The 26,675-nt window shown below is 39.6% G+C and overlaps 1 long non-coding RNA gene across 2 annotated transcripts in view; it reads right to left on the bottom strand.

Annotated features, from left to right (window-relative positions):
- LOC133561455 (uncharacterized) overlaps nucleotides 1-19,085 on the bottom strand; it is a 32,628-nt gene extending 13,543 nt beyond the window's left edge. Inside the window, exons 1-3 of one of the 2 annotated variants that reach the window (XR_009808704.1) lie at nucleotides 19,027-19,085; nucleotides 17,154-17,251; nucleotides 12,773-14,415 (exon numbers count right to left, since the gene is read on the bottom strand). This is a non-coding gene — a long non-coding RNA (uncharacterized LOC133561455). Of the gene's footprint in view, nucleotides 1-12,772; nucleotides 14,416-17,153; nucleotides 17,252-19,026 lie in introns of those variants that run through there. The other variant, XR_009808703.1, reaches the window with a different exon arrangement.
- Between the last annotated feature and the right edge of the window lie 7,590 nt (nucleotides 19,086-26,675).

Here is a 26,675-nt window from a genome sequence, read left to right as displayed (position 1 = left end):
TGAAAGGAACGAAAATGAAGTGGTCCTCGTGTGAAACTGGAGCCTCCGTGTTTGTTATTTTGTAGTGTGATACAGTTTAGGCGACTCATATAAACCCTCGGTTACATCGGTGGCAGCGTTGGGATGTCGGTCCCGCGAAAGAAAGACATCTAATTACCGTAAAGTCCGGAGAGTCAGCTAGCTTTATCTCAGTTAGCCGCAGCTAGCAACGGTGAAGCTTCGTCTGGTCAGAAAGCACACAGACTTCTTTCATATGGCTGCGGTCTTCTGATTTATGTGGAATTAACACGAGGACCTCTTTATTTTCGCTCCTTTCAAAAACCTCCGCTCCACTCTAAGATGACATCATTTCCGTTCTATCTACCTTCAAAATAAGAGCTCAAGGCATATACTGTATAACAGGAACTAAACATAACAAAGAGGAGAACCATAAAAATAGGTGACATACCTCCCCTCCTACAAAAAGAAACATCCTCGTTTCAACACAATAACAGGATATGTCCCAAAAACAACAAAAACAGGCAAAACCATAAAAATAGGTTACACTGGTATTGATGTTTACATTCTAACATCAAGTCAGTCTGATATTACCCCAATTTTAGGGGCAGGTCATTGGTTATGTATTAGTGTTTTTCAACCTTTTTTGAGCAATGGCACATTTTTTGCGTTGATAAAATACAGAGGAAAACTATCAGCAGAAATCGTTAAAATACGAAACTCAGTTGACGGAAAAAGTTGTTGTCACAATTGTTAGTTATGACTTAAAACCATAACCAAGCATGCATCACTATAGCTCTTGTCTCAAAGTAGGTGTACTGTCACAACCTGTCACATCACCACGTGACTGATTTGAAATTTTTTGCTGTTTTCAATTGTGTAGTGTTTAGTTCTGGTCTTGTGCTTCCAATTTGGTGGCTTTTTCCTCTCAATTTGGTATTTTTCCTGTAGCAGTTTCATGTCTTCCTTTGTTTGATTTTTTCCCGCATCTACTTTGTTTTAGCAATCAATACTATTTATGTTGTTTTTATCCTTCTCTGTGTGGACATTGATTGTCATGTCATGTACGGATGTACTTTGTGGACGCCGTCTCTGCTCCACATTAAGTCTTTGCTGTTTTGTTTACTTTGTAGCCAGTTCGGTTTTTGTTTCGTTCTGCATAACCATCCCAAAGTTTCAATTCCTTTTCTTATGAGCACTCACCTTTTGTTTATTATTGGTTTAGGCATTAGATATATTTTTACCTGCAAACTGCCTCCCGCTGTTCCCGACATCTAAAAGCTATTAGCTATCGGTTGCCACCTGCTGATATGGAATAGTATTACACGGTTACTCTGCCGAGCTCTAGACATCACCGAAACTCAACAACGGCACATTATTTGCAGACTATAATTACTGGTTTGCGAAAAATATTTTTAACCCAGATAGGTGAAATTACATAATCTCCCACGGCACACCAGACTGTATTTCACAGCACACTAGTGGTTGAAAAACACCGTATTAGAAGACCAAATAATCTACAGCAGGGATTGTTCGAGGGGCCACATTTCCAGAAAGCTAAGGACTTTATTATTCGTATTATTTCTTAGAACCAGCATCCTCTTTAGTGGACATTTGCTTTTGGTCTATTTCTTTCTCAAGGGTCAGACATTTCAGAATTAAAAAAATAGCCCTGTTATGTAATATTCAAGTGTTCACTACCAGTACCGGTACGAAAATACTGGTATCGGGACAACACTAGTTTACACTGGTTAGAGTTCCTTTATACAACAGGAGCATTCTAGTGTTTTTTATGGGAATTTGCAGCAAAAATTTTCTCTCATTAGTTTTTAACTGAACTGTCACCACTCTGACGTCATTCCTGGGCCAGATTTGGGCACCGGACCGCCAGTTGAACAGTGTTGGTCTACAGGGTTAACATTGAATCGATCGGGGCAAAGTATCAGGACTTGGGCCAAAGAGTAACCAAAGAGTTTTTATTCTCCAACACGCCTATACGTTTGGGTTCAAAAGGGCAAGATATATGATTTGCTTCTAGGTGATTAAAGTACATACATTCTGCCTGTGGACCACTGAACATAAAAAAACAGCAACAAAGCGAGTTTCATTATCAGCCATTTATTTTGCCATGAAATAGACGTCATTATATTCCAACGTATTTATGACCAAACGGAGTAGAAATATCTTCAACCGTATTGTTTGTCTTAGGGATGACTGTTTCAGTTTCTGCATTGCTGTGTACTCTGAGAATTTGTGGTCGACCGCAGCCGATGTATAAATCATCTACGATAGAAAACATAAAATGTTTTTGGGATTTTAAAAGAAAACGACCGAGGTACTTGTTGGCCCAGATTCATATTTTTATGACTTTTTTTTATTTTTTAAACAAGTTATGGTAACACTTTAGTATGGGGAACATATTCACCATTAACTAGTTGCTTAATAACGCTCTTGATTAGTCATTAATTACTTATTAATGCCTTTTTCTGCCTGGCCTTATTATACAACCAGTTAGCCATTAACTAAGAGTCTTCCCTCAGTAACATTAGACGTATTGCTTTTTAGTACTAAGTAGGGAAGTTGTTGTATATGATTATTCCTTTAATACCACTTACAACCTGTTCTTACATGACAAAACACAAAACTACATATGTTAATAGTGTCCAAGTAACTCTAAATTAATCTTTGTTACATAGAATATGTTACCCTGGTGTCCAAATAACTCTAACCCTAACCCTATCCTAACATTTTCTATGCAAATAACTCAAAACTAAGTCTTTGTTATTTAGAATATGTTACCCTTGTGTCCAAAATACCTCTAACCCTATCCCAACCCTAACTGTCCAAAAAACTTTAAAATTAAAGGCCTACTGAAACCCACTACTACCCACCACGCGGTCTAATAGTTTATATATCAATGATGAAATATTAACATTGCAACAAAAAGAGAAGAAGTCCGGCGCTAAAGTCGTAGATACGTTTTAAGCGCAAAAAATATGACTAAAGTGCAGAGCTGTATTTTCCTTTGCATTTAACATTTGTTGGAAGTTTATTTAAAGGCCTACTGAAACCCACTACTACCCACCACGCAGTCTAATAGTTTATATATCAATGATGAAATATTAACATTGCAACACATGCCAATACGGCCTTTTTAGTTTACTAAATTGCAATTTTAAATTTCCCGGGAGTTTCATCTTGAAAACGTCGTGTAATGATGACTTAGACGCAAGACGTCACAGGTTTTTGGGAAATATGAGCGCTGCACACACACACAGCTAAAAGTCGTCTGCTTTGACCGCATAATTACACAGTATTTTGGAGATCCGTGTTGCTGAATCTTTTGCAATTTGTTCAATTAATATTGGAGAAGTCAAAGTAGAAAGATGGAGTTGGGAAGCTTTAGCCACACAAACACAAGGTGATTCCTTGTTTAAAATTCCTGGAGGTGAAACTTTACTATGGATCAGAGCGCGGTCAAGCGAACATGAATCACGACGGAATGTCAACCAGCAGGTTTCGGTGAGAAAATTGTGGTAAAAAGTCGCAGCTGAACTTGTGCCGTCCATAGCTGCCGTCGACTCCCCTGAGACACTGGCGTCAAGACACCCGTGGAGACACACCTCCGACTATCAGGTAATATTAAACTCACTAAAACACTAGCAACACAATAGAAAGATAAGGGATTTCCCAGAATTATCCTAGTAAATGTGTCTAAAAACATCTGAATCCGTCCCAATGCAATTGCCTTTTTTTTTTCTTCTAGTCCGTCACTATCAATATCCTCAAACACGAATCTTTCATCCTTGCTCAAATTAACGGGGAAACTGTCGTTTTCTCGGTCCGAATAGCACTTTTGGTTGGAGGCTCTCATTAAAATCAATGTGAATACGTGAGGAACTATCAAACATGTGACGTCATCGTCTGCGACTTCCGGTAAAGGCAGGGCTCTTTTGTCAGCACCAAAAGTTGCAAACTTTATCGTGGATGTTCTCTACTAAATCCTTTCAGCAAAAATATGGCAATATCGCGAAATGATCAAGTATGACACATAGAATGGACCTGCTATCCCCTTTTAAATAAGAAAATCTCATTTCAGTAGGCCTTTAAGTCTTTGTTACTTAGAATATGTTCCCTATACTAAAGTGTTACACAAATTATATAAGTATTCCACAGTTGCATTGGCCATTGCATGTGTTATAAAGTGGTTTTGTTTAAAAAGCTGGTTGTACTGATTTTAAACATATAGTAAATAAGACAGGATGACAATTTCTTATCGTGCCAATAATTAACATCAATTGATTTAGGTTCTATTAATCCTTGTGAGTGTACTTATATTAGTGGATGTTAAGCCACTGTTTTCAAATACATGTAATTGTCAAACATGGACTTGGACGTGGGTTGTTTCTCCGACGCAAAGGATAGTTGGCATGAGCGAGACGTGAATGTGTGTACATATTAATTTTTTACACTATAACTAAAAAAAAAAAGGCAAACAAAGGGCGCTCACAAGGAGGTACAAACAATGGGCTAAGAAAAAACAAAAGACTAGTAAAAAGGCCACACACTATAAACATGAACAAAAACACTTGCGTTATGGCATGAACAACAAAACTTACGTGTCGTGGACGAAACGAACAGCGTAACATGGCACGAAGCCGATGAGGAATATGGGTATGTATGTAGGAAGTTGCCAGGCCGACTACCTGGTAACTGTGGTTTAAATAATAGCTATGAAATGAACAACAGGTGTGAGAGCTGAGGACAGGGGCGTGATTTGAGGGCAAGTTGAAAATCTAATGAGTTGGCATGGTTACGAAAACAAACCAGGAAGTGCCAAACAGGAACTGAGTGTCCAAAAAACAAAATCGAACATGACCAAAACAAAACATGATCCATAGGCGTGACAGTAATAATCTGTACATTTGAATTGATATCGCCATTCTAAATGACATCTCTATCAGACAATATTGCAAGCAAATGCAAAGTCGGTTTGAGAGAGACTCTCCCTCCATTGTCTAAATGTCTCTTCCAACTGAGGGGTGAGAAGGTATGTGCAGTCACAATATAACCTCCACCGTGACATGCAGTGCTTACCAGAGCATTCATCATGACACAACAGACTGACTTCCTGTCTGTGAGCTGACGGCAAGCTGTTAGCTTAATGAGAATCATGCTACCACTGAAGGTTTTTTGGGAGACGGATTGGGCCTCCTGCTAATCGGGTCCACAACTCTCGGGCCTCACCCTGGCAGCCCTGCAGGCAAATTGTTGAGGCAAACTTACCCCCTTTTGCATAACTTCCCACTCTCAGGTACAGCAAACCTGTACAGAGTTTAAATTTAGGTTGCTCGTGGATAAAAGTGGCCACATCCCAGATTTTTCACAATACAGTCGTTTTGTGATTTTCATTATTGTATTAAACCATTGTTTCTTCATTTTTAGGCCACCAGCGCCCCTTAGAGGGCCACTGAAAAATAATTGGTTCTCAGCTGTGGTCCATATTGGCCACTGCGGTGGTCAGCTGCAATACACAATTCCACCAGTTGTGGCAGTAATGACAATATCAAACAAAGAGATTAAGTCCGGCGCTAAAGTCGTAAATACATTCTTTTAAGCGCAAAAAATATGACTAAAGTGGTGAGTTGTATTTTCCTTTGCATTTAACATTTGTTGGCAGTTTATTTAAAGGCCTACTGAAACCCACTACTACGGACCACACAGTCTGATAGTTTATACATCAATGATGAAATATTAACATTGCAACACATGCCAATACGGCCTTTTTAGTTTACTAAATTGCAATTTTAAATTTCCCGGGAGTTTCTTGTTGAAAACGTCGGGGAATGATGACGTGTACGCGTGACGTCACGGACTGTAAGGAAATATTAGCGCTGCGCACACACACAGCTAAAAGTTGTCTGCTTTAACCGCATAATTACACAGTATTTTGGACATCTGTGTTGCTGAATCTTTTGCAATTTGTTCAATTAATAACGGAAAAGTCAAAGTACAAAGATGGCATTGGGAAGCTTTAGCCTTTAGCCGCACAAACACACGATGATTCCTTGTTTAAAATTCCCGGAGGTGAAGCTTTCCTATGGATCAGAGCGGTCAAGCGAACATGGATCCCGACCAAATGTCAACCAGCAGTTTTCGGTGAGAAAGTTGTAGTAAAAAGTCGCCACTTACCGGAGATCAGCTGAGTTTGTGCCGTCCATACAGCTGCCGTCGACTTCCCTCCGACACTGGCCTCAAGACACCCTTGGACACACCCCTAAGACTATCAGGTAATATTAAACTCACTAAAACACTAGCAACACAATAGAAAGATACGGGATTTCCCAGAATTATCCTAGTAAATGTGTCTAAAAACATCTGAATCCATCCCAATGCAATCGCCTTTTTTTTTTTTTAACTTGATTTTTTATTTTTATTTTCTAGTCCTTCGCTATCAATATCCTCTAACACAAATCTTTCATCCTCGCTCAAATTAATGGGGAAATTGTCGTTTTTTTCGGTCCGAATAGCTCTTTTTGTTGGAGACTCCCATTAAAAACATTGTGAATATGTGAGGAGCCCTCACATGGGTGACGTCATTGTCTGCGACTTCCGGTAAAGGCAAGGCTTTTCTGTTAGTGACCAAAAGTTGCGAACTTTATCGTCGATGTTCTCTACTAAATCTTTTCAGCAAAAATATGGCAATATCGCGAAATGATCAAGTATGACACATAGAATGGACCTGCTATCCCCATTTAAATAAGAAAATCTCATTTCAGTAGGCCTTTAAGAAACATATACATATTATTTATTATTAATTTAGTTACAATGTATTTATTTCAGCACCGTGTAATGTTTCATTAGTTTTTATGAGTCCTTTCTTTTGCACTTTTTTTTATTAGTTTTTATTTTTGCAACCAGCTTGTTGCAAAAATGAATGATTAAAATTTCACATGCATTGATCTGAAAAATTCTTATGAAGGCTTGAGTCAAGCTGTTTGCAAAAATAAAAACTAATTTCAAATGTTTTCAAATAGGGCTTCACGGTGGAAGAGGGGTTAGTGCGTCTGCCTCACAATACGAAGTTCCTGCAGTCCTGGGTTCAAATCCAGGCTCGGGATCTTTCTGTGTGGAGTTTGCATGTTCTCCCCGTGAATGCGTGGGTTCCCTCCGGGTACTCCGGCTTCCTCCCACTTGCAAAGACATGCACCTGGGGATAGGTTGATTGGCTACACTAAATTGGCCCTAGTGTGTGAATGTGAGTGTGAATGTTGTCTGTCTATCTGTGTTGGCCCTGTGATGAGGTGGCGACTTGTCCAGGGTGTACACTGCCTTCCGCCCGATTGTAGCTGAGATAGGCGCCAGCGCCCCCCGCGACCCCGAAAGGATGTTTTCAAATACATATCAATATAAGTACGATCCAAGCAACATTTGTTGAACGCTCGCCTAGCCGCAGGTATTTGTTGTTCCCCTTTGCCTAAGAGCAACACAGGTGGAGGAGACGAGCAGGAGAACCGAAACGAGCTCGCTAGTCAGCGAGCCAGCAGCAACGTTGACGGCTGTCCATCTTGCTGCTAATTACATTTGGATGTTTATAATTCGAGCACTGTTAGTCCCGAACCCGTTGCAGTTCTGCAGTATTTCACAATTTTGGAACAAAGAGCTAAAAGATGCTGTCCACGAATGTGGCCACTAATGTCATTACGCGGAGTCGAACCCACGTTTCCTCTGCAGCTGAAGCAGCTGGCAACTCCGCTGGCACCTCAGCTGGCGGCGCGCTCAGACACGCCCCTGCCCGGGCTGAGCGCAACAAGCTCACACAGCAACAAGCTTGCAGACAATCACTGATCAGCGCACCTGGTTTTGATGAGGGGCGAGCGACATAAAGACCAGCGGATCAGAGGAACCTTTGCCAGAACGTCGCTAACCTTCCAGTAAGCATCACGTCTAGCATTCCCTTTCCCCGTGCTTTTCTCACCTTTGTTTTTCTTTCTCTCTCTGTGTCTCCCTGGTTCATGTCCTTTGTCTCTACCACAGTGACTCCCCTGTCTTCCGTGATCATGACTTGTCTCTCGACATCCTTCCGGATTCCTGACTGCCTTCCTCGATCCACGATCTCTATGCTCGGACCCAGACCACGTTGCCTCGCTCCTGCCCTTGACCTCTTGCCTGTCCACGAACTGCCTCTTCGCCTTGCCCCTTTTGAGACGATAAAGGATTCAACCAACACTCACTGACAACAACCCCTGGTAACATCTACATTATTAATATTACACATAGTCTACACCCATTCACTTAGAGTAGCATACACACGCCACGTAATCATCAAAGGTTTAAATAAACCTTGTGAAACCGTAGTTCTGCCTTGGTTGTCGCCTCCTTCCCTTCTCAGTACATAACAACTAACAGTGTCTTTTTTTTTTTTTTTTGACCACAAACAGTTTTCACCCTTAAAGTATGAAGGAGAAGATATACAAACCCCATTTCCAAATGAGTTGGGAAATTGTGTTAAATGTAAATATAAACAGAATACAATGATTTGCAAATCCTTTTCAACCCATATTCAGTTGAATGCACTACGAAGACAAGATATTTGATGTTCAAACTCATAAACTTAATTTTTTTTTTTTGCAAATAATAATTAACTTTGAATTTCATGGCTGCAACACGTGCGAAAGTAGTTGGGAAAGGGCATGTTCACCACTGTGTTACATCACCTTTTCTTTTAACAACACTCAATACAAATTTTGGAACTGAGGAAACTAATTGTTGAAGATTTGAAAGTGGAATTGTTTTCGTATTCTTGTTTTATGTAGAGCTTCAGTCGTTCAACAGTCCGGGGTCTCTGCTGTCGTATTTTTACGCTTCATAATGCACCACACATTTTCCATGGGAGACAGGCCTGAACTGCAGGCAGGCCAGGAAAGTACCCGCACTCTTTTTTTATGAAACCACGCTGTTGTAACACTTGTCTTGCTGAAATAAGCAGGGGCATCCGTGATAACCTTGCTTGGATGACAACATATGTTGCTCCAAAACCTGTATGGACCTTTCAGCATTAATGGTGCCTTCACAGATGTGTAAGTTACCCATGCTTTGGGCACTAATACACCCCCATACCATCACAGATGCTGGCTTTTGAACTTTGCGCCTATAACAATCCGAATGGTTATTTTCCTCTTTGTTCTGGAGGACACCACATCCTCTGTTTCCAAATATAATTTGAAATGTGGACTCGTCAGACCACAGAACACCTTTCCACTTTGCATCAGTCCATCTTAGGTGAGCTCGGGCCCAGCCAAACCGGCGGCGTTTTAGGATATTGTTGATAAATAGGTTTGGCTTTGCATAGTAGAGTTTTAACTTGCACTTACAAATGTAGCGACCAACTGTAGTTACTGACAGTGGTTTTATGAAGTGTTCCTGAGCCCATGTGGTGATATCCTTTAGACACTGATGTCGGTTTTTGATGCAGTACCGCCTGAGGGATCAAAAGTCTGTAATATCATCGCTTACATGCAGTGATTTCTCCAGGTTCTCTGAACTTTTTGATGATTTTACGGACCGTAGATGGTAAAATCCCTAAATTCCTGCAATAGCTCGTTGAGAAATGTTGTTCTAAAACTGTTTGACAATTTGCTTACAAAGTGGTGACCTCGCCCCATCCTTGTTTGTGAATTACTTAGCCTTTCAATGAAGCTGCTTTTATACCCAATCATGGCACCCAACTGTTCCCAATTAGCCAGCACACCTGTGGGAACATATAGGTGTTTGATGAGCATTCCTCAACTTTATCAGTATTTATTGCCACCTTTCCCAACTTTTTTGTCGCGTGTTGCTGGCATCAAATTCTAAAGTTAATGATTATTTGCACAAAAAAAATGTTTATCAGTTTGAACATGAAATATGTTGTCTTTGTAGCATATTCAACTGAATATGGGTTGAAAAGTATTTGCAAATCATTGTATTCCGTTTATATTTACATCTAACACAATTTCCCAACTCAAATGGAAACAAGGTTTGTAGTTTTAAATTTGTATTAGCGACCAACCTTGTTGTTTCATGTTAGTTACTGGAGCCTTGATGCTAGCAAACACATCCAGTTTGGGTGGCTCGTCACATCCTCTTTGGTTGTCAAAGTATTCTCATATATTCATATCGTATGTATCACATACTGCCCGGGGCCCATTGTTGGGCTGTGAATGCCCCATAGAGCACTCCCAAAATAAGATCGGTTTCCCAGCTGTACAGGCCACAGCAGTACTCAGTTGTTATATATGTTTCCACCATTTGTGCAGTGCAAAAAATATGACTAAAGTGATTAAGCTGTATTTTTAACCGCACTTTATTGACAGTTTATTTAGGAAACATACATTATTATCATTTATTATTAAATTAGTTTTTTTTTTTAATTTCAGCACTGCGTACTCGTATGTAAATGTATTTTTCATAGTTTTTCTGAGTCCTTTCTTTTGCAGTATATTGATTCGTATTTATTTTTGTAATCAGCCTGACCTAAGCCTTAATAGAAATCTTTGTGATTAACACATGGTTTCATATCATTTGACAAGGTTTATCATGTTAAACTGTAAATAGGTTAGATATCAATTTTGAATATGGTTACAATCAAGAGTAAGATGACTAATTCTGTGTTAATATTTGAGTACACCGCAGGCCATTCTGTGGTGGAAAAGTAAGTTCCCAAGGTCTGAAAGGTTAAGAACCAAAGATGTGTTTCCTGTTCATGTGTCTTGCTTTTGGGTTAAGATGCATTAGGTAAGGTGTTTACTTTCCTTTTTAAGAATGCTTTTATTGTGATGGGTTGGTTGTCACAATGTGTCAATGTGTCAGTTGGAAAATGACAACACAAGTCGACACTTTCAAGGCCTACTAGAAAATAAATATTCTTATTTAAACGGGGATAGCAGGTCCATTCTATGTGTCATACTTAATCATTTCGCGATATTGCCATATTTTTGCTGATAGGATTTAGTAGAGAACATCGACGATGAAGTTCGCAACTTTTGGTCGCTAATAAAAAGTCTTGCCTGTACCAGAAGTAGCAGATGATGTGCGCGTGATGTCACCCGTGTGAGCGCTCCTCACATTGTTTATAATGTTAGCCACCAGCAGTTAAGAGAAATTCGGACGAGAAAGCAACGATGTCACCATTAATTTGAGCGAGGATGAAAGATTTGTGGATGAGGAAAGTTAGAGTGAAGCACTAAAAACAAAAAAATAATGAAAAGGCAACGGCTCCAGTGGGAGAGTTTCAGATGTAATTAGACACATTTACTAGGATAATTCTGGATAATCCCTTATCTGCTTATTGTGTTAATAGTGTTTTAGTGAGATTATAAAGTCATACCTGAAAGTTGGATGGCTGCGGTGAACGCTGGTGTCTCTGAGAGAAGCCGAGGAGCCAAGATCACAGCTGCCTTTTTGAGCTGCAGGATGAGGTCGCTTAATCCACTCAAGTCTCCGGTAATAGCCGACTTAATATCACAATTTTCCCATCCAAAAACTTGCTGGTTGACGTAGAGAAACATTTTCGCTTAACCGCTCTGTGTTAAAGCTTCACAACAAACAAAGAAACACCAGCTGTGTTTCGGTGCTAAAGGCAGCTGCAATCCACCGCTTTCCACCAACATTCTTATTTGACGTCTCCGTTATTAGTTGAACAAATTGCAAAAGATTCAGCAACACAGATGTCCAAAATACTGAGTAATTATGCGATGAAAAGAGACGACTTTTAGCCGTAAGTGGTGCTGGGCTACTATGTCCCCTCCAACCAATAACGTCACAAACACGCGTCATCATACGTGACGTTTTCAACAGGAAACTCCGCGGGAAATGTAAAATTGTAATTTTGTAAACTAAACCGGCCGTATTGGCATGTGTCGCAATATTAATATTTCATCATTGATATATAAACTATCAGACTGCGTGGTCGGTAGTAGTGGGTTTCAATAGGCCTTTAAGCTTGTTTTTTTTGTAGGAATGACTGCTGAAAGAGTGACAACCAACCCCCGTTCTCCCTTACTTCTTAGACTTTGCAACGACTTAGTTTTTTTATGGTTGCTCTTAAAAATCGTTGTAATGATCATCGCAGGGGTGTGCACATTTATCACTGTTAATCCCTTGTTAAGATAAGAGCTGTCTGTCCAACCCTAAAAGGTGGTTGTAAAGATAATATATCACATTTTATCGTGATTTTAGTGTGGTGATTCTCACTAAATCGGGCTGTTTTCCCCGTAGGTGGCCATTGTGTGCTCATCATCATGAAAAATGATGAATGGATAAATAGATAGCCTTAACCCGGAAACAGAGGTCCTGCTTGATAATGATGTTTATGGATTGCCACAACATAATAATAGAAAATATGACAAATACTGTACCTTAATACAGTGGTTCCCAACCACCGGGCCGCAGAATAATTTTTTATTTATTTATTTTTAAATATGTTTTTTTATTAAATCAACATAAAAACACAATATACACTTACAATTAGTGCACCAACCACAAAAACCTCCCTTTTTCATGAAAAAAAAAAAGGATCCCCCAACCGCCACCGCTCCCCGGGCCGCGGGACAAATTATTAAGCATTGACCGGTCCGCGGATACAAAAAGGTTGGGGACCACTGCCTTAATACATATAATCAGAATCAGAAATACTTTAGTAATCCCCGGGTGAAAATGAACATTTTCAGCACAAATACATTCAAGATCAGACAAACATTACAGGGAGACAGAACAATCCAATCCAATCCACTTTATTTATATAGCACATTTAAACAACAAAATGTTTCCAAAGTGCTGCACAACAATATTAAAAACAACATTCAAATACTATCCTGACCTCCACCAATGACTGGGAAAAAAAAATAAGAAAAAAATATAAAATAAATATGATTAAAACGATTCTAAGGGTGAAACCAATTAAAAAAATAAATAGAAATCGAAATTTTAAAACACACAGGGCAACAGAGGACATCACAACTCACGTAGTGTTAAAAGCTAGAGATTGCTGACGGGTGTGCCAACTTCCGGCGCCCCTTACAAAAAAAGGTGAGAAACAAATAAACGCTGGGGAAGGAAAGAAAACAAATATTCAGTTTAAGCCTGGGCCTAGACTGATGCCAAGGAAAAAAAACACTTCATAGCCATAGCACACATAAGCATGTGTGTAAGAGGGAAACAACTAGGGGTGTTGGAAAAAATCGATTAGAATACAAATCGCGATTCTCATGTTGTGCGATTCAGAATCGATTCTCTTTTTTTTTTTAAATACATTTTTTATTTTTTTTTAATCAATCCAACAAAACAATACACAGCAATACCATAACAATGCAGTCCAATTCCAAAACCAAACCTGACCCAGTAACACTCAGAACTGCAATAAACAGAGCAATTGAAAGGACACAAACACGACACAGAACAAACCAAAAGTAGTGAAACAAAAATGAATGTTATCAACAACAGTATCAATATCAGTTATAATTTCAGCATAGCAGTGATTAAAAATCCCTCATTGACATCATCATTAGACATTTATAAAAATAAAAAAAAAGAACAAGTCTCACAGTGGCTTACACTTGCATCACATCTCATAAGCTTGACAACACTGTGTCCAATGTTTTCACAAAGATAAAATAAGTCATATTTTTGGTTTGTTTAATAGTTAAAACTAATTTACATTATTGCAAACAGTTGATAAAACATTGTCCTTCACAATTATAAAAGCTTTTTTTTTTCTTAAATCTACAATTCTGCCAGCATGTCAGCAGACCGGGGTAGATCCTGCTGAAATCCTATGTATTGAATGAATACAGAACCGTTTTGAATCGGAAAAATATCGTTGTTGAATCGAGAATTGCGTTGAATCGAAAAAAATCGATTTATAATCGAATCGTGACCCCAAGAATCGATATTAAATCGAATCGTGGGACACCCAAAGATTCACAGCCCTAGAAACAACAAACAAACATCGAAGAACACAAAGAACATTAAAGACATTAAAGAACGGAGCTGATGCAACCAGCCATTTCTACATACAGCTCCAAAAGTAAAAAATAAAAAAATTAAAAACAAATACACTGCGGTGGCCTCTGCGGTGTTCCACGCCATCGTCTGCTGGGGTGGGACGAACATGGCCAGAGACAGGAGCAGACCCAACAAAGCAACCAAAAGAACCGACTCCACCCTCAGCCACCTACAAATTCTCAGCCTGTGTCCAGTCCGCATTGATGAGCGAGGATGCGTCCAAGGAGTCGGAGGTGTCCGATACCTGCTCATTCAGCCAAGACACTGTGAAGCTTGTCTGTCCCGGCTCTCGGCGCCAGCTCCGCAGCCCTGTCTCTTCATCCGCATCTCCTACAGTCTCTCCAAACGGACTCTGGTGTGGCAGAGACCCAGCAGCTGGTGTCCATGGCCAATGGAGGCATATCCAGAAGTTCACATATAAGACATTAAGTCAACTTCATTTAACCCTTAATTTAGACCAAAAATACGTAGAATATGCTTTACAAAGAGCATTTTTTAGTAAAAATGTGAGCCGCAGTTTTTGAAGAGTCATGTGAAATTGTGCTGTGCCCCGGTCCACCTTTTCCAGTCATGGCAAAGAAGGGGCGCTCACACTTGCCAAACGTAAATAAACCCTTTGTCAGTGTTCAGCAGCCTCAGGTAGGATGGCTAAATACGCCATAAAAACACACAAACACGCGCACACACTCCATTCGAGTCTGAATCTGTTCCCTCCATGTTCCTTTTATAATTATGAAGTATTACAGGCCGGGGTTTTGTCAGCAACTCTTTAATTTTGCAGACCATAAGTGATCGCAGGTGCAGCGTCGGGACTGTTTTTGAAGTCCTCGCTCTACTCTTTTTCCACCGTCTTTATGTTTGCAGTGAACCGAGGTCATTTCTCAGGCAAGCCCCTGTTGGAGAGCTTCCCCTTCTCTTAATTCCAGGCGTTCCTTCTGCTCCCTAAATGAGTTGATGTCCTTTCATCCTCTCCGGTGGAGGAGGACACCGCCAGCTCTCACTGTCGATCCAGCTGGGATGTGGTGCAACTTGCTACATTCCTGTTGTTGCTCTGGTCACTCAGTGTGTGTGCGTGTAAGTGTGTCCTTACCCCTGAGGAGAGCCTCTTCACCATATTCACAGCCAAAACATTTTTAAGGATTGCTCACAAAGTTGAGATATTGGATTTGAAACAAGGCAAAGTATATAAATCTCTCACGGACTCGTCAGCCTATGTCCCATACAAAGGATTTATGATGTTTTACTGGGTCAAATAATAAATAAGAAGAAGGGGGATGGAACCAAGGCTCCCGAACCGACTTGAAAACTTTTTGAAATAGACTTTGTTAGTTTGCAAGGTTATGGACAAATGCATACTCTGAAATGTTGTAGATCAGGTGTTGCAAACGTATGGCCCTAGGGCCGGATCAGGCCCGCGAACAGGTTTTATTTGGCCTGCGGGATGAGTTTACTAAGTACAAAAATTAACTTGAAATTTTTGAATGCCAGAAACAGCTGTTCTGAATGTGTCCACTAGATGTCGCAATAGCAATTAATTGTATCTTTGTAGACCAGGCCAGGGCACTTATTTTGACTCGATTTTTAGGAATACTAATACAAAACCTCACAATAAAGTCTGATTGAAAACTAAAAACATTCCAACAGACCGCCTTAAAAAACGAAATGGAATTTTACTTTTTTTTATTGAATGAGACACCCAGAATGTACATGAAAATAAAGAATGTGGGATTTACGATATTAACTTTGAACAATAAAACACTGAATATTGACAGCATATGAACCCCTCCTCTCCATCGACATATTTTACAATCCAGCAAAACGCAACAACAATGCAACAAATACAGCAAAATGAGAACACGAAGGGTCAAAATAAACCACCTATGATCTGATATATCTGATATATCACTAAGCTTTAGAACTGTGTTGTAAAAATCTCCTTCCGCGTCTGTCCATGACACCCGCATTTCAGGCTGGCCGCTCTGGAAACACTGTGGAAACGCTCCCTACCCACACTGCTTGGTGCCTCGTCTGATCTGCTGTGACTTAGATTACCATAGTAACTAATTACATTACAATAATAACTAATTCGATTACCATAGTAACTAGTATATAATGCAAAAGCGCAGATTCCGACCATTGAAATACTTTGTATTGTTCAAGACTTACGGTGATTTGAAAACGTCACTACACATCATAATGGCAGCTACAGTTTCCATCTTACAGATCTAAAAAAAATTTGGGGGAGGTCCGGCGGGCCAGATTGAAAAGCTTAACGGGGCGCATGTGGCCCCCCTGCCTTAATTTGCCCAGGTCTGTTGTAGACGATGCTATGTAAGTAAGTCAGTACATTTTATTTATAAAAGCGCTTTTCACAGATAAAAACAAAGCGCTGTACAAAACATAGGTGAAGTAAAACAACAATTCAATTAAAACAGGGGCAACGTCATAAATAGGATACAAAACGGATTCAAAATGAAAAAGGTGCATTAACTAAAAGCTTTACTAAAAAGAGAAGTTTTGAAATGTTTCTTGAGTTTCAACACAGTCAATATCACAGAGGGACTGGTGCAATTTTTTCCAGAGTCTGGGAGCTATAGCCCGGAATGCCAGGTCTCCACGGGTTTTAAAACAAGTTTTTGGGATCTTTAGAAGACCCTGTGTTATGATCCGATGTCAGGATCATACCCATATTCTTGTTTTTGTTCCATTTTGGTATCACTCTGTTGTTTGATGTCCTTATTTCCTGTTTGCTTTGTCACCATGGTTGTTTATTAGTTCCACCTGCTACTCTCGGAACCTGCACACCTGTTACTATTGATTGCTACCTTATTTAAGTTCGCCCCTTTTCGTTGTTCTGCCTGGGTTCCTAATTTGCCTTCGTGCTACAATGAGGACTGATTTATATTTATATTCTCGCTAGCTTACACGCTATGCCTTTTTTTATTCCTAGCTTTGATCCTAAATGTTTTATTTTCCCTTCTCGTGCCTAGTGTTTGTGTTTCCGTTTGTTTTCCTAGCATCCATGCTAGCGCTTTGTGTTTACCTTTTCTGTTTAGCACCAGTGTTTTGTTTCTAGCTTGTTATATTACATTAATAAATCCTTCATTGCTTACCTTTTGCTGTATTCTTGCCCGACGCATCCATGGAGGAACAAATCCGGCATCGTTATGCCACACAGTCATCACAGTTGCACGAAGGCTACTTAGGAACCCTGGCAGAACAACAAAAAGGGGCGAGGTTAAATAAGGTAGCAATCAATATTAACAGGTGTGCGGGAACCAAGAGTAGCAGGTGGAACTAATAAACCATGGTGAGAAAGCAAACAGGAAAAAAGGACGTCAAACAACAGAGTGATACCACAATGGAAGAAAAACAAGAATATGGGTATGATCCGGACATCGGATCATAACACCCTGGCCTGAAGACCGTAGGCTTTGGCAGGAGAAGTAGGGGCATAGCATATGTACAAAATAAACCACATGATGTTAGTACATCAGTCGAGGAAAATGATCAAACTACATAAATAAAATACTGTAATTTAATTTTGATATCATTTTCATATCTTGATAGATTGAAAATTAACACTAATGGGTCCCCTTTTTATAATCGTTGGTATGACTCGACAGGGGTTTGAACTTACGACACTAACCACTAGGCCATTGAGTAGGTACATAAATACATAAAATACATACTGTAATTTGAATTTTATATAATTTTTTACAATTGTTTTATCTTGGACATTGTATCGATCCGTTGTGGTGAAGAAGGAGCTGAGCCGGAAGGCAAAGCTCTCAATTTACCGGTCGATCTACGTTCCCATCCTCACCTATGGTCATGAGCTTTGGGTCATGACCGAAAGGATAAGATCACGGGTACAAGCGGCCGAAATGAGTTTCCTCCGCCGGGTGGCGGGGCTCTCCCTTAGAGATAGGGTGAGAAGCTCTGCCATCCGGGGGGAGCTCAACGTAAAGCCGCTGCTCCTCCACATCGAGAGGAGCCAGATGAGGTGGTTCGGGCATCTGGTCAGGATGCCAACCGAACGCCTCCCTAGGGAGGTGTTTAGGGCACGTCCAGCTGGTAGGAGGCCACGGGGAAGACCCAGGACACGTTGGGAAGACTATGTCTCCCAGCTGGCCTGGGAACGCCTCGGGATCCCCCGGGAAGAGCTAGACGAAGTGGCTGGAGATAGTGAAGTCTGGGCTTCCCTGCTTAGGCTGCTGCCCCCGCGACCCGACCTCGGATAAGCGGAAGATGATGGATGGATGGATGGGTCCCCTTTTCATAATCTTTGGTATGACTCGACAGGGGTTTGAACTTACGACACTTACCACTAGGCCATTGAGTAGGTACATAAATACATAAAATACATACTGTAATTTGAATTTTATATGATTTTTTACAATTGTTTTATCTTGATGGATTGAAAATCAACACAACTGATGAACATTATTACATAATTTATTCAGAAAATATATATGTTAAAAAAAATAGAGACAACTTTGGATTGTTTTCTCGCTTTAAAAATAGAACAAGTACATTCTGAAAATATTATGTTGTTGTTGTTTTTTTACACTTACAGTTTGTGGTTGATAACATTACTTATACTTTCTGAACAAATTATGTGTTAATGTTCATCAGTCAACTCATTGATGTTCATTTTAAATCTGTCAAGATGAAAACATAATCTCAAAATCAAATTACAGGATGTTATTTATGTAGTGAGTCTTATTATGCGTTGTGTAGTTTTTTTTTAAGTAAGAGACACTCCAGCATTCCGTCGTTTCATCATTTATTGGCCACCTTTGTTGGAAACATGAAACACATACATAGGTCTCTACTTTTCTGGCGGAGTGATACCTCATCAGCAAAAGTCCGATAGAAAAGGAAATAAACATCATTCATTCATACAAAAATAATAATTTAAATTACATAACAAAACCGTTTAATCACAAATAAAATAATAATAATACACAAATACACACATACCTGTTTTGGAAACACGAAACACATGAACAGGTCTCTACTTTTCTGGCGGAGTGATACCTGCGTAAATACCATGTGTTAATATGACCAAACATTTCAAACATTCGACGCTCTAATCCTTACTTAACAAAATTGGGCATACAAAAATACTTAAAACAACACATCGCTTATGCCTACAACATTAATGTTTTAACTTTTAAAGTATTAAGAAAGTTTGGAAATAATATTTACACAAGGAACACATAGCAATGAAGAACTATTACCTCATCAGCAAAAGTCCGATAGAAGAGGAAGTAATTATCCGAAAAAACCGCAGAGTCACTTCCTGCACTGGACATCCGGTTCTTCAAAATAAAACCAATACTTCAAAATAAAACATAACACTCTGTCTCGTTCATAATATAGTGCAACAACATCACACTATTACATTTATGTAGTTTGATCATTTTCCTCGACTGATGTACTAACATCATGAGGTTTATTTAGTTTTGACATATGTAGCATCATCTACAAAGATACAAATATTTGCTATTTTTACATCTAGTGGACACATTTAGAACAGCAGTTTTTGTCATTAAAACATTTTGGCTCATTTTTATACTTGGCAAACTCATGGAACACTTTAAAATGAAGATTATTTGAAGTATTACTCAGCAATTTTTCAAAGGTTGGTGTCACCTGATCGACGTCTAGTCCGGTGCGTATGAAGTGTATCTCAAAATTAATCATTCCGCAGGTGTAAGGAGACATAAAAGTGTTCGTGCGTCCTCTCGGGGTGGCGAGGCGGTGAGGTAAGTGCCTCATCAGTACGGAATAATTTATGCACAGCTAAATCAACGGTAAGTATTTCCAGTTTACCGTTTAATTGCAGTCAGGTGGAACATGTTGCATTTTGACACGGCAGGGCCGGAATCACGCTCGCGGCGGAAATTCAGCGACCGGCACCAAGGTACAGCAGGTGTGCTCACACTCACACGGGGTCACACGGGCTCCCCCCAATTTATTACAGGGCCATGACTCACGGGGACTCAGTCTTTCCATCAGCCTCTCAATTCAGAGTGTGGAGTTCTGCCTTTTCCGCACGTCTGATGTGTCACCCGAGTGCATGATTTCATGTTGGTAATGTGACGGTAGACTTTTAAAAAAGTAGTTTCGAAAATGTTCAAGAGTCACATTAAGTCGACTCAAGTACTGTGATTGGTTGATGCAGGGTGTCAAACGTACGGCCCGAGGGTCGGATCAGGCCCGCTAACAGGTTTTATCCGCCCCGAGGGATGAGTTTGCTAAGTACAGAAATTAACCGTAAAGGCCTACTGAAATGAGATTTTCTTATTTAAACGGGGATAGCAGGTCCATTCTATGTGTCATACACAGAGGTGGGTAGAGTAGCCAGAAATTGTACTCAAGTAAGAGTACTGTTACTTTAGAGATTCATTACTCAAGTAAAAGTAAGAAGTAGTCATCCAAATATTTACTTGAGTAAAAGTAAAAAGTATGTTGTGAAAAAACTACTCAAGTACTGAGTAACTGGTGAGTCACCTGTTCGTTTAATAATTACAGCAACAAATAATGCACAAAAACATAAAAATAGCAATGAGCAAATTCATAGCCAGGAATATCTCTTAAGCAACTAAAACAATAATATATATTAAATAATAATACATTAAAATAAAAAAAATAAGGCAAATTGAGCCACAATAACTTAACAGCACCATAGGCTCAGTAGGCATTGATTGATTGATTGATTGATTGATTGATTGAAACTTTTGTTAGTAGATTGCACAGTACAGTACATATTCCGTACAATTGACCACTAAATGGTAACACCCGAATAAGTTTTTCAACGTTAATCAATTACTTAATAAATGACCAAGTCGAGGTGATCTACCTCATATATACATACACACACATATATATATATATATATATATATATATATATATATATATATATATATATATATATTTATATATATACAGTATATAATTTATAGTTTTTTATTTTGCCGTTTTTGTTGACATGTTAAAGGTGTTTTAATGAATATACATGCATGTTTAACATATAGATTCCTATCTTTCATGAAGACAAGAATATAAGTTGGTGTATTACCTGATTCTGATGACTTTTATTGATTGGAATCAGACGTCCACGTTTTCAAATGGAGGAGAAAAAAAGTTCCTCTTTTCTGTCTAATACCACATGAAAGTCGTTGGTTTTTGGCATCTTATTTGTCCAGCTTCCATATTCGTTTTTATACACTTTACAAGAAATACATTGGCGGCAAACTCTGTAGCTTGCTAGCTTGTTAGTGCTGGCTTTGGGAGACTCTTATTTTGTTAGCGCAGGCGCGATGGAGCGGCACTTTTATTGTGAAGACAGGAACTGTGCGATTAGTCTTTAGGCTTTTGACGGGAAGTACGGTTGAAATAAAAAGTGTCTTTTTTCCTTTACACTTTTGATTGATTGATTGAAACTGTTATTAGTAGATTGCACAGTACAGTACATATTCCGTACAATTGACCACTAAATGGTAACACCCCAATACGTTTTTCAACTTTTTTAGGTCGGATTTGACGTGTGACGGTCACGTGACCGCCTGGTTTTGTTCGATTGGTCCAACGTCACCAGTGACTGTATTTGATTGGTGAAACGCAGCCATGCGTAGATTCTACTTTGAATGCGTGTCTGACAAAATCAAAACAAACAAAACGTGCATTAACAGATCGATAAAAAAAAAGTAGCGAGTAACGAGCTGATTGTAGATAAATGGAACGGAATAAAAGTAGCGTTTCTTTATAAATATACTCAAGTAAAAGTAAAAGTATGTTGCATAAAAACTACTCGTAGAAGTACAATTTATCCCAAAAGTTACTCAAGTAGATGTAACGGAGTAAATGTAGCGCGTTACTACCCACCTCTGGTCATACATGATCATTTCGCGATATTACCATATTTTTGCAGAAAGGATTTAGTAGAGAACGTCGACGATAAAGTTCGTAACTTTTGTTGCTGATAAAAAAGCCTTTGTTTTACCGGAAGTCGCAGACGATGACGTCACAAGGGTGAGGGCTCCTCATGTCCTCACATTGTTTATAATGGGAGCCTCCAGCAGCAAAAGCTATTCGGACCGAGAAAACGACAATTTCCCCATTAATTCGAGCGAGGATGAAAAATTTGTGGATGATGATATTGATAGCGAAGGACTAGAAAAAAAAAATAATAATAAAATAAAGTTAAAAAAAATAAAAGGCAATTGCATTGGGACGGATTCAGATGTTTTTAGACACATTGACTAGGATAATTCTGGGAAATCCCTTATCTTTCTATTGTGTTGCTAGTGTTTTAGTGAGTTAAATAGTACCTGATAGTCAGACGGGTGTGTCCACGGGTGTCTTGAGGCCAGTGTCTGAGGGAAGTCGACGGCAGATACAAGGACGGCGCAAACTCCACAGATCTCCGGTAATGGGCGACTTTTTAACACAATTTTCTCACCGAAACCTGCCGGTTGACAAGTGGTTGGGAACCATGTTCGCTTGACCGCTCTGATCCATAGTAAAGCTTCACCTCCGGGAATTTTAAACAAGGAATCACCGTGTGTTTGTGTGGCTAAAGGCTAAAGCTTCCCTACTCCATCTTTCTACTTTGACTTCTCCATTATTAATTGAACAAATTGCAAAAGATTCAGCAACACGGATGTCCAGAATACTGTTTAATTGCACAATGAAAAGAGACGACTTTTAGCCGCAAATAGTGCTGCGCTAATATTTCCTGACAGTCCGTGACGTCACGCGCACGCGTCATCATTCCGAGATGTTTTTAACAAGAAACTCCGTGGGAAATTTAAAATTGCAATTTAGTAAACTAAACCGGCCGTATTGGCATGTGTTGCAATGTTAATATTTCATCATTAATATAGAAACTATCAGACTGCGTTGTCGGTAGTAGTGGGTTTCAGTAGGCCTTTTCATTTTTACATGAAAAAAAAACTGTTCTAAATGTGTCCACTGGATGGCGCAATTGCAATTCTTTGTATATGTACAAAATAAACCACACAATGTTAGTACATCAGTCAAGGAAAATGATCAAACTTAAGTTCAAAAAAGAAGTTAAAGTACCAATGATTGTTACATACACACTACGTGCGGTGAGATTATCTTCTGCATTTGACCCATCACCCTCTAGGGAGGTAAGGGGAGCAGTGAGCAGTAGCGGTGCCCCCGCCCAGGAATCATTTTTGGTGATTTAGCCCCTAATTCCAACTCTTGATGCTGAGTGCTAAGCAGGGAGGTAATGGGTCCTATTTGTATAGTCTTTGTTATGACTCGGCCGGGGTTGAACTTACGGCACTCTAACCACTAGGCCACTGCGCAGGTACATAAATAACATTAATACATAAATAATATACTGTAATTTCATTTTTATATATATATTTTAATATTTTTTTTTTATCTTGATGGATTGAAAATTACCACCAATGAGTTGACTGATGAACATTATCACATAATTCATTCAGAAAATATAAATAACGACAAATAAAGATAGAAAAGTATTAAACTCAACATGCAAAGGTAAAAAAAAAACAACAACAACCTTATGATTTGTACAATTTCAGAATGTGCTTGTTTTATTTTTAACCAACAAAATAATCTGAAGTTGTCTTTACTTTTAAGTTATCGTGCCGTGATTTTACCAGTCCGGCCCACTTGGGAGTACATTTTTCTCCATGTGGCCCCCCCATCTAAAATTAGTTAGATAGATAGATAGATAGATAGATAAATAGATAGATAGATAGATAGATGGATAGATAGATAGATAGATAGATAGATAGATAGATAGATAGATAGATAGATAGATAGATAGATAGATAGATAGATAGATAGATAGTCCTTTATTGCGTTGCCTCAGGAAAATGAAAATGACATCCCTTGACATCCCTGTTGTAGATTGTCTATTTTAGTGCACATGTGGATAAAACGGTTTATAGAGGAATTTGTGTGTGTTTTTAGTTTGCTCTTCACAATCATAATGTCATGATGACGTCCAAGATTATTTTAGTGTTGTTAGGACAGACAAACAGTTCAACCTTGACATTGGTCGGATTACAAAACATGGTAAAAAAAAAAAAAAGCATTATGATTTGTACAATTTCAGAATGTGCTTGTTGTCATGTCTATGTGAACATGTTTTGTTTTAGTCATGTTCGGTTTTGTTTTTTGCACACTCAGTTCCCGTTTTTGTACTTCCTGGTTTGTTTTGTTGACATAGCATCTCATTAGTTTTCACCTGTCCTCACGTCTCACACCTGTTTTCACTTATAATGTCACTGCTATTTAAGCCTGTCGGTTTCTGTGCTCGTCCTGGGATTATCACTACCTTCACACGTCTACCACCTGCTACGCACCTTGCACTGATCCATGTCCCGTTCACAGTCCCGTGTCAAGTAAGTTTTTGTTTATAGTTAATTGTTTTTGTGCTCGTCTTTTGTTTTTCATCAGTCAAGTTTGTTCTCCGCCATTGTGCGCGCCTTTTGTTTTTCCCTGTTGTTTTAGTTCCATCCATCCATTTCCTACCGCTTATTCCCTTTCGGGAATAAGCTGGCGCCTATCTCAGCTACAATCGGGCGGAAGGCGGGGTACACCCTGGACAAGTCGCCACCTCATCGCAGGGCCAACACAGATAGACAGACAACATTCACACACTAAAGCCAATTTAGTGTTGCCAATCAACCTATCCCCAGGTGCATGTCTTTGGAAGTGGGAGGAAGCCGGAGTACCCGGAGGGAACTCACGCATTCAAGGGGAGAACATGCAAACTCCACACAGAAAGATCCCAAGCCTGGATTTGAACCCAGGACTGCAGGACCTTCGTATTGTGAGGCAGACGCACTAACCCCTCTTCCACCGTGAAGCTCTGTTGTTTTAGTTATAGTGTCAAAATAAAAAGATGTCTCTACCTTCACGCCGTTTCCACTCCATTCACTTTGCACCACGGGAAAACAATCCTCGCCCAAGTCCTAGTCCTGACACTTGTTCTATTTGTAAACAAAGAAAATCATTTGAAGTTGTCATTATTTTTAAGTTATCGTGCCGTGATTTTACCAGTCCCGGCCCACTTAGGAGTAGATTTTTCTCCATGTGGCCCCCGATCTAAAATGAGTTTGACACCCCAGGGTTGATGGGACCCAATTTCACCCCACATTGAGGTTTCTATTACAGCAACGACAGAAAAAAACCTCGTTTAATTAGCTCCATTTATCTTTTTTTGCTGTGTTTTGACAGCAACTCTTACACAAACACGCTCGAACAAAGAGTGACGGAGCAACAAAATCCCGGGGTCATTTTTACGTCTGACAGCGCCACTTGGAGCAATAACAACCGTGACCTGGGTGCATGTTTGGCTCCTTTTTTTTACAGCTCTCGGTGTATTCACAGCACCTGCAGGGGCTGCGACGGGAAAAGTTGGAACCTCTCGTTCATAGCAAATCGCCAAACGTGTGTTTTTCTACCGAGCGTTACCTCACACTTCCCATATTTACTTCTTCTCATGAGGCGACGCTTTCATGACTGAGTCTTGCTTGCAGGATTACACACATCCTACTGGGCCGTTTTTTCAAAGAAGGGCCGATAAAACCTAAGGTTGAGGGACATTTTAGGCCAATCAATAAACATAGTGAACGTGTGTTGTGCTTCGCTTTTTACTCCCTCAATGGGATTAAGGGGATTCTGGGAGAACGGGGCTGCCTCGACCTTTAGTGCTGGCTTGATTGAAACGGACTTGGCCAGCAATGACTGTTTTTATTTGATCTTGTTTCAAGCTTTCTAAATGCCTCAATAAAGTCCGCAAGCATGCATCTGGAGGCGAGGTATTTCGTTGATCATGCTCGGTGTGTGTGTGTGTGTGTGTGTGTGTGTGTGTGTGTGTGTGTGTGTGTGTGTGTGTGTGTGTGTGTGTGTGTTCTGGCAATGCTTACTTAATAGGGACATCGCTCTGTTTACACAGTCACCTTCAGGGGACCTCTGACGGTATGGGGACAAAAAACAAGTTCCCTAAAGGGAAACCTTTTTAAATGATAGTCAGATCCTAAGTCATTTTTTAAGCTTTGGCCTAGGGCTGGGAGATATGGCCTTTTTTTTAATATCTCAATATTTTTAGGCCATATCGTGATACACGATATAAACAGTGGGGCAAAAAAGTATTTAGTCAGCCAGCGATTGCGGAAGTTCTCCCACTTAAAAATAATGACAGAGGTCTGTAATTTTCATCATAGGTACACTTCAACTGTGAGAGACAGAATGTGAAAAAAAATCCAGGAATTCACATTGTAGGAATTTTAAATAATTCATTTGTAAATTATGGTGGAAAATAAGTATTTGGTCAACCATTCAAAGCTCTCACTGATGGAAGGAGGTTTTGGCTCAAAATCTCACGATACATGGCTCCATTCATTCTTTCCTTAACACGGATCAATCGTCCTGTCCCCTTAGCAGAAAAACAGCCCCAAAGCATGATGTTTCCACCCTCATGCTTCACAGTAGGTGTGGTGTTCTTGGGATGCAACTCAGTATTCTTCTTCCTCCAAACACGACGAGTTGAGTTTATACTTTAATGGATACATGGATGATACAGCAGAGGATTGGGAGAATGTCATGTGG

This window comes from Nerophis ophidion, linkage group LG11 (genome assembly GCF_033978795.1).
Source record: "Nerophis ophidion isolate RoL-2023_Sa linkage group LG11, RoL_Noph_v1.0, whole genome shotgun sequence".
NCBI lineage: Eukaryota > Metazoa > Chordata > Actinopteri > Syngnathiformes > Syngnathidae > Nerophis > Nerophis ophidion.
Note: the sequence above shows the minus strand (reverse complement) of the source record. Positions and strands in the feature narration are given on the sequence as shown.